The 8,800-nt window shown below is 39.9% G+C and overlaps 1 non-coding gene across 1 annotated transcript; it reads left to right on the top strand.

Moving 5' to 3' along the window:
* Positions 1 to 352: 352 nt before the first annotated feature.
* LOC112715044 (small nucleolar RNA R71) lies at positions 353 to 456 on the top strand. The gene has a single exon (XR_003159448.1). It is a non-coding gene; the product is annotated as a small nucleolar RNA R71 (small nucleolar RNA).
* The last annotated feature ends 8,344 nt before the right edge of the window (positions 457 to 8,800 follow it).

Genomic DNA, 8,800 nt, shown 5'->3' with positions numbered 1-8,800 from the left:
GTTGGCCTCTTCCCAATCACCTCCTTCAATGCTTACTTCCTCTTGATCTTGTGTGTGTATTGCAGCCACTTGCTTTGTGTCTAATTTCCTGGTGAGCTCTGCTAGTTGCTTGGCAAACACCTTGTTTTGGGCTAGAATTGTATCAACATGGTTCAGCTCCATGACTCTCTTAGTGTTGTGCCTCTCTGAAGCATAGTAGTACTCATTCTCAGCCACTGTCTCAATCACTTCAATGGCTTCTTCCACAGTCTTTTTTCTGTTCAATGAACCTCCGGATGAATGGTCTACAGCCTTCCTTGATTCATAAGAAAGTCCATCATAGAAAATATGCAATTGCACCCAGTCAGGGAACATGTTTGGTGGGCATTTCCTTGTCAACTCTTTGAACCTCTCCCATGCCTCGTAAAGAGTCTCACCATCCTGTTGTCTAAAAGTCTGAACCTCAGATCGAAGCCTATTGATCTTTTGTGGGGGGTAGAAACGTGCCAGAAACTTGCTCTCCACCTCATCCCAGGTTGTTAGGCTGTCCCTTGGGAATGATTCCAGCCACTTAGCTGCCTTGTCCCTAAGTGAAAATGGGAACAAGAGCAGTTTGTAGGCATCTTCCTGGACTCCATTGGACTTCACTGTGTCACAAATTCTCAGGAATTTGGTGAGATGTTGATTTGGATCTTCATTAGCACTCCCACCAAATGAACAATGGTTCTCCACCAGTGATATTAGCTGTGGTTTGAGTTCAAAATTGTTGGCCTGAATGGGTGGTTTCTGAATGCTACTACCACAATTCCCAGAGGTTGGGTTTATGTATGAACCAAGAACCCTTCTCTCAGGAATGGCATTGTTTCCATCATCCCTCTCATGGTTGTGAACTTCTCTATCCATGTTGAGATCTAGAGCTTCCTCAAAGTTGTCCTCAGATTCTCCTTCAGATTCTTCTTCTCCCAGTACCCTCTTCCTTCTTGCTTCCCTTCTAAGTCTATGAAGGGTCCTCTCTGGTTCGGTATATGGAGGGGTTGATGTCTCTCCTCTCCTACCTGTCATACAAGAACACACCACAAGCAACAACCAAGTGGAATACTCTTGGTTAATGGAAGAGTATGGTTAGAGCAGTTGAGGAATTAATTCAAATAGTTAGTGGGTCAGTGAGTTAGTTGCTCGAAATGAAAGGCATAAGAAAGAAAAAGCAAATAACAGAGTGCAGAAATTAAAATTCAACAAGTAACTTGAACTAAATTAACAAAACAAAAAAAAATTGCTCAATCTAGTTAACTTCCAATTTGAGAATTGTCAATCGAAAACCAATCCCCGGCAACGGCGCCATAAACTTGATGTGCTATAACTGAGTATAGCTACGATTAAGGAAATTGCACAATCGGCAAAATTCCTTCCGGCAAGTGCACCGGTTATCGTCAAGTAAAAACTCACAATAGAGTGAGGTCGAATCCCACAAGGATTGGTTGAATGAGCAATTCGAATTAGAAGTTTGATTAGTTGAGCGGAATCAAGAATTGGGTGTGAATTGCATAAAGTAAATTGGCGGTAAATGTAAATTGCAAGGAATTGAAATGACTGAATCTTAAATTGCGAGAATTAAAGTGCGGAAAAGTAAATTGCTAAAATTAAAAGGGAATTGGGGAGGATTTGCATGAATTGAAATTGCAGAATGTAAATAGAAAAGGTAGATCAGAGATGGGGAGTTCATTGGGTATGAGGAGATATTGAGATCTCCGAATCAAAACATTTTCATCTCTTCCTCGACCAATGCATTCATTGAATCTTGCTTGGCAATCTTATATGATTGGATCCCAATTCCTTGGCTCACCAATTCTCTCTAAAAACAAACAAATTCCCAATCCCTTGGTTTAAATGTTCATAAGAAGAGATGAAGCTCGATCACTGATTATACCACACAGTTTCATGAACCACAATTTGGTAGGATTACATGTCACAATATCCATCCAAACCCCAATCCAATTCACTGTGAGAAAGCTTCTCTAGCATGAATCCTCCATTCCTTTCCCAAGGTTCCGAAGGATTCCAATTATGGGTAGTTTCTTTCCCAAGACAACTACCCAATGGAATTAGATCGAGAAGCTTTCTAACAAAATTCAAGAGAAAAGATTGAAGAAGAAGATAAAACTATTATTGATTCATTGAATTACAATAGAGCTCCCTAACCCAATGAAAGGGGTTTAGTGAGTCATAGCTCCGAATTCAAAACTAGAAAAATTGATGAAAAATTCTCAAGTGTCCAAAAGTAAAAAAAAAGTCCTCCTTGACTTCAATTCTATCCTATTTATACACTTTCTAAATTGAGCTTCTGTTGTGATTCTTGGGCTTTGAGGCCTTTCCCTGATTTCCTTTTTGCTTTGGGTTTATGATCCATAATCCTGATGAGGCTGTGATCCCATTCTGTAACATTCATTGAGCAAACTTAGTGATAAACAAGTAATGATACAAGACTCAACAATTTGAAGTTCCAGACTCATCAATTCTTCAGGCCCAATCCCATAAACTATGATATTCAATTGGGTTTCATACCATAATAGGTTTAAGTTAATATTTGTGCTCAAATGCTAACTTAAACCTCAATATAATTGGCCCAGAAACCCTTTCAAAGAGTGGCGTTTAAGTTGAAGTTTAAGTTTCAGTTTAAGGTCAAACTAAAACTTAAACGTGGAATTGGAAGAAAGCACCCCAGGAGTGTACATAGTCGAACACGTTTAACCTCCAGTTTAAGGCTAAACTGGAGGTTAAACTTGGAAATGAAGAAAGCAACCCCTGGAGGCTATTAGGATCGAACACGTTTAACCTCCAGTTTGAGGTCAAACTGGAGGTTAAACTTAGAAATGAAGAAAGCAACCCCTGGAGGCCATTAGGATCGAACACGTTTAACCTCCAGTTTGAGGTCAAACTGGAGGTTAAACTTGGAAATGAAGAACACACCCTGGAGGAGAAAAACCATCGAACACGTTTAACCTCCCGTTTGGGGTCAAACTGGAGGTTAAACGTGGAACTCTTCTGGTGCCTCTCTATTGCTTCTGGCGTTTAACCTCCAGTTTGAGGTCAAACTGGAGGTTAAACGTGGAAATGCTTTTGTGCCTCCCTTAGTTCAATTCTCATTCTGGCGTTTAACCTCCAGTTTGAGGTCAAACTGGAGGTTAAACGTGGAATGCTTCTTGGTGAGAAAAGAAAGTGTCGAACACGTTTAACCTCCAGTTTGAGGTTAAACTGGAGGTTAAACGTGGAAATGCTTTTGTGCCTCCCTTAGTTCAATTCTCATTCTGGCGTTTAACCTCCAGTTTGAGGTCAAACTGGAGGTTAAACGTGGAATGCTCCTTAGTGCCCTTTCTCATTCTGGCGTTTAACTTCCAGTTTGAGGTCAAACTGGAGGTTAAACGCCAGTTACAGCATTTCCTCTCTTCTCATAATTTTGGCGTTTAAGCTCCAGTTTAGGCTTAAACTGGAGCTTAAACGTCCCATTTGAATTTCAAGCTTCCTTCATTGATTTTGTTGCTTCCTTGCCTAGCCTCTCTTCCCTGAAATCATCCAAACAATTGCATCAAAATCTTGCAAAATTTCATGAGAATTCATCCATTCATAGCATTCAAGTAATATAACTAAAAACTCATGGAATTTGCATCAAAATTACACTGTTTGGATGATTCATTACTTTGTTGTTCATTTAACCATTCTTGGTTACTTTAAGCTAAAAAAAATGCATAAAACAACTAAAACTAACAGAAAAATGCTAGTGAAACTAGCCTAAGATGCCTTGGCATCACCCATCACTAAGAAAAGGATGGAGCAAACAAGAGAGCCCATTCACGGATCTCAAGAGACACATGAGGAGGCTCATCATCAAGAAATCCCTGAGATGCCTCAAGGGATGCATTTTCCTCTAAATAACTATTGGGAATAACTCAACACTTCTCTAGAAGACTTGAGTTATAACATAGACTAACTAAGGATGGAACATCAAGAGCACTCCATCATTCTCCATGAGATTAGAGAAGATCAATGAGCAATGAGGGAGGAGCAACAAAGGCAAGGAAGAGACATAGAAGAGCTCAAGGACATCATTGGTCCTTCAAGAAGAAGGCGCCACCATCACTAAGGTGGACTCATTCCTTGTTCTTATTTCTCTGTTTTTCGGTTTTTAAGCTTCATGTTTATCTATGTTTGTGTCTTTATTACATGATCATTAGTATCTAGTAACTATGCCTTAAGGCTATGAATAATTCCATGAATCCTTCACCTTTCTTAAATGAAAAATGTTTCCAATTCAAAAGAACAAGAAGTACATGAATTTTGAATTCATCCTTGAAATTAGTTTTATTATATTGATGTGGTGACAATACTTTTTGTTTTCTAAATGAATGCTTGAACAGTGCATATTTTTGAGCTTGTTGTTTATGAATGTTAAAATTGTTGGCTCTTGAAAGAATGATGAACAAGAGAAATGTTATTGATGATCTGAAAAATCATAAAATTGATTCTTGAAGCAAGAAAAGCAGTGAAGAACAAAGCTTGCGAAAAAAATAGAAAGAAAAAGAAAAAGCAAGCAGAAAAAGCCAATAGCCCTTAAAACCAAAAGGCAAGGGTAAAAAGGATCCAAGGCTTTGAGCATCAATGAATAGGAGGGCACAAGGAAATAAGATCCAAGCCTAAGCGGCTAAATCACGTTGTCCCTAACCATGTGCTTGTGGCATGCAGGTCCAAGTGAAAAGCTCGAGACTGAGTGGTTAAAGTCGTGATCCGAACCAAAAAGAGTGTGCTTAAGAGCTCTGGACACCTCTAACTGGGGACTTTAGCAAAGCTAAGTCACAATCTGAAAAGGTTCACCCAGTTATGTGTTTGTGGCATTTATGTATCCAGTGGTAATACTGGAAAACAAAGTGCTTAGGGCCACGGTCAAGACTCATAAAAGTAGCTATGTTCAAGAATCAACATACTTAACTAGGAGAATCAATAACACTATCTGAAATTCTAAGTTCCTATAGATTCCAATCATTCTAAACTTTAAAGGAAAAAGTGAGATGCCAAAACTGTTTAGAAGCAAAAAGCTACAAGTCCCGCTCATCTAATTAGAACTAATATTCATTGATATTTTGGGATTTATAGTATATTCTCTTCTTTTTATCCTATTTGATTTTCAGTTGCTTGGGGACAAGCAACAATTTAAGTTTGGTGTTGTGATGAGCGGATAATTTATACGCTTTTTGGCATTGTTTTTAGGTAGTTTTTAGTAGGATCTAGCTACTTTTAGGGATATTTTCATTATTTTTTATGCAAAATTCACATTTATGGACTTTACTATGAGTTTGTGTGTTTTTCTGTGATTTCAGGTATTTTCTGACTGAAATTGAGGGACCTGAGCAAAAATCTGATTCAGGCTGACAAAGGACTGCTGATGCTGTTGGATTCTGACCTCCCTGCACTCGAAATAGATTTTCTGGAGCTATAGAACTCCAAATGACGCGCTCTTAACGGCGTTGGAAAGTAGACATCCAGAGCTTTCCAGCATTATATAATAGTCCATACTTTATTTGAATCAGAACGACACAAACTGGCGTTCCATGTTGCATTCTGGAGTCAAACACCAGAAACACGTCACGAACCAGAGTTAAAAACCAAAAACACGTTACAACTTGGTGTTTAACTCCAAAAGAAGCCTTTGCATGTGTAAAGCTCAAGCTCAGCCCAAGCACACACTAAAGTGGGCCCCGGAAGTAGATTTCTGTATTAATTACTTATTTCTATAAACCCTAGTAGCTAGTCTAGTATAAATAGGACATTTGACTATTGTATTAGACATCTTTGGATTATTTTTGGATTACCTTATGATCCTTTGATCACGTTTATGGGGGCTGGACATTCGGCCATGCCTAAACCTTGATCACCTATGTATTTTTAACGGTGGAGTTTCTACACACCATAGACTAAGGGTGTGGAGCTCTGCTGTACCTCGAGTTTTAATGCAATTACTACTAGTTTCTCTTCAATTCAGCTTATTCTTGTTCTAAGATATCCGTTGCACTTCAACCTGATGGATGTGATGATCCGTGACACTCATCATCATCTATCCTTATGAACGCGTGACTGACAACCACTTCTGTTCTACCTTAGACCAAGCGTGTGTCTCTTGGATTCCTTAATCAGAATCTTCATGGTATAAGCTAGAACCCTTTGGCGGTCATTCTTGAGAATATGAAATGTCTAAACCTTGTCTGTGGTATTCTGAGTAGGATTCAGGGATTGAATGACTGTGACGAGCTTCAAACTTGCGATTGTTGGGTGTGATGACAAACGCAAAAGAATCAATGGATTCTATTCCGACATGATCGAGAACCGACAGATGATTAGCCGTGCTGTGACAAGAGCATTTGGACCTTTTTCACTGAGAGGATGGGAAGTAGCCATTGACAACGATGATGCCCTACATATAGCTTGCCATGGAAAGGAGTATGAAGGATTGAAAGTAAGAAAGCAGTATGTTGCAGAGATTCAACAGGGATCAAGCATCTCCATACACTTATCTGAAATTTCCACCAATGATTTACATAAGTATTTCTATCTTTATTTTATCTTTTATTTATCTTTATATTCGAAAACTCCATAACCATTTGAATCAGCCTGACTGAGATCTACAAGATGACCATATCTTGTTTCATACCAACAATCTCCGTGGGATCGACCTTACTCACGTAAGGTTTATTACTTGGATGACCCAGTGCACTTGCTGGTTAGTTGTGCGAAGTTGTGAAGAAAGTGCTGAGTTAGTAGATGCGCATACCAAGTTGAATGCCATTGTTAGAGATCACAATTTTGTGCACCAGCAACCCAATTTTATTTATCTATATTTCTATTGTTCTTTTATGTTTTATTAGGTTTATGATCATGTGGAGTCACAAAACAATTGCAAAAATTAAAAACGGAATCAAAAATAGCAGAAGAAAAAGCACACCCTGGAGGAAGAGCTTACTGGCGTTTAAACGCTAGTAAGGAGCATCTGGCTGGTGTTTAACGCCAGAACAAAGCATGAAGCTGGCGTTGAACGCCAGAAACAAGCAGCAGTCTGGCATTTAAACACCAGGATTACACCCTGAGGAGAGCTGGCGTTATACGCCAGAAACAAGCATGGAAGTGGCGTTCAACGCCAGAAACATGCTGCAGATTGGTGTTGAACGCCCAAAACAAGCATGGAAGTGGTGTTTAACGCCAGAAACATGCTGCAGTCTAGCGTTAAATGCTAGGATTGCATAAAAAAGGCATTTTACACGCCTAAAGGGTGCAGCGATCAGAAATTCTTGACACCTCAAGATCAGTGGACCCCACAGGATCACCTCAGGATCTGTGGACCCCACACGATCCCCACCTACCTTCTCCCTTTCTCTCACACAATCCAATAACACTCTTCCCCAAACACCCTTTACCAATCACCTCAATCTCTCTTCCCCATCACCTCTTCACCACTCACATCCATCCACTCTTCCCTATAAATCCCACCTACCTTCAAATTTAAAATCTCTTTCCTACCCAAACCCACCCTAAATAACCGAACCTACTACCCTCTCCCTCCACTATATAAACCCCTCCATCCTTCTTCTTTTTCACACAACACAACCCTCTCTTCTCCCCCTTGGCCGAAACCCACACATCTCTCCCTCTCCTCTATATCTTCTTCTTCTTCTTCTATTCTTTCTTTTCTTTGCTCGAGGGCGAGAAACATTCTAAATTTGGTGTGGTAAAAGCATAGCTTTTTTTGTTTTTCCATAACCATTGACGGCACCTAAGACCGGAGAAACATCTAGAAAGAGGACAGAAAAGACAAAAGCTTCCACCTCCGAGTCATGAGAGATGGAGAGATTCATCTCAAAAGCCCATCAAGACCACTTCTATGAAGTTGTGGCCAAGAAAAAAGGTGATCCCTGAGGTCCCTTTCATGCTCAAGAAAAATGTGTATCCGGAGATCCGACATGAGATCCAAAGAAAAGATTGGGAAGTTCTTACCAACCCCATTCAATAAGTTGGAATCTTAATTGTTCAAGAGTTCTATGCCAATGCATAGATCACTAGGAACCATGATCAAAGTATGAACCCGAATCCAAAGAATTATCTTACAATGGTTCGGGGAAAATGCTTAGATTTCAGTCCGGAAAATGTAAGGTTGGCATTCAACTTGCCTATTATGCAAAAAGATGCACACCCCTACACTAGAAGGGTCAACTTTGATCAAAGTTGGACCAAGTCCTCATGGACATATGTATGGAAGGAGCTCAATGGAAAAGAGACTCAAGAGGCAAGCTGGTTCAATTGCGAAGACTGTACCTTAAGCCTGTGGCTAGAGGATGGTTGGAGTTCATCAAACGCTCCATCATCCCCACTAGCAACCGATCCAAAGTAATTGTGGATCGGGCCATCATGATTTATAACATCATGATTGAAGAGGAAGTAGAAATTTATGAAGTCATCTCTCTAGAACTCTACAAAGTAGCCGAAAAGCCCTCCACCTTGGCAAGGCTAGCTTTTCCTTATCTCATTTTTCATCTATGCTACTTAGCTGGAGTTGTCATAGAAGGAGACATCCTCATTGAAGAGGACAAGCCCATCACTAAGAAAAGGATAGAGCAAACAAGGGAGCCCATTCGTGGATCTCAAGAGACGCATGAGGAAGCTCATCATCAAGAAATCCCTGAGATGCCTCAAGGGATGTATTTTTCTCCAAACAACTATTGGAAACAACTCAACACTTCTCTAGAAGGATTGAGTCATGACATGAACCAATTAAGGGTGAAAT

Source organism: Arachis hypogaea, chromosome 1, assembly GCF_003086295.3.
Source record: "Arachis hypogaea cultivar Tifrunner chromosome 1, arahy.Tifrunner.gnm2.J5K5, whole genome shotgun sequence".
In the NCBI taxonomy this organism is placed as follows: domain Eukaryota; kingdom Viridiplantae; phylum Streptophyta; class Magnoliopsida; order Fabales; family Fabaceae; genus Arachis; species Arachis hypogaea.
Note: the sequence above shows the minus strand (reverse complement) of the source record. Positions and strands in the feature narration are given on the sequence as shown.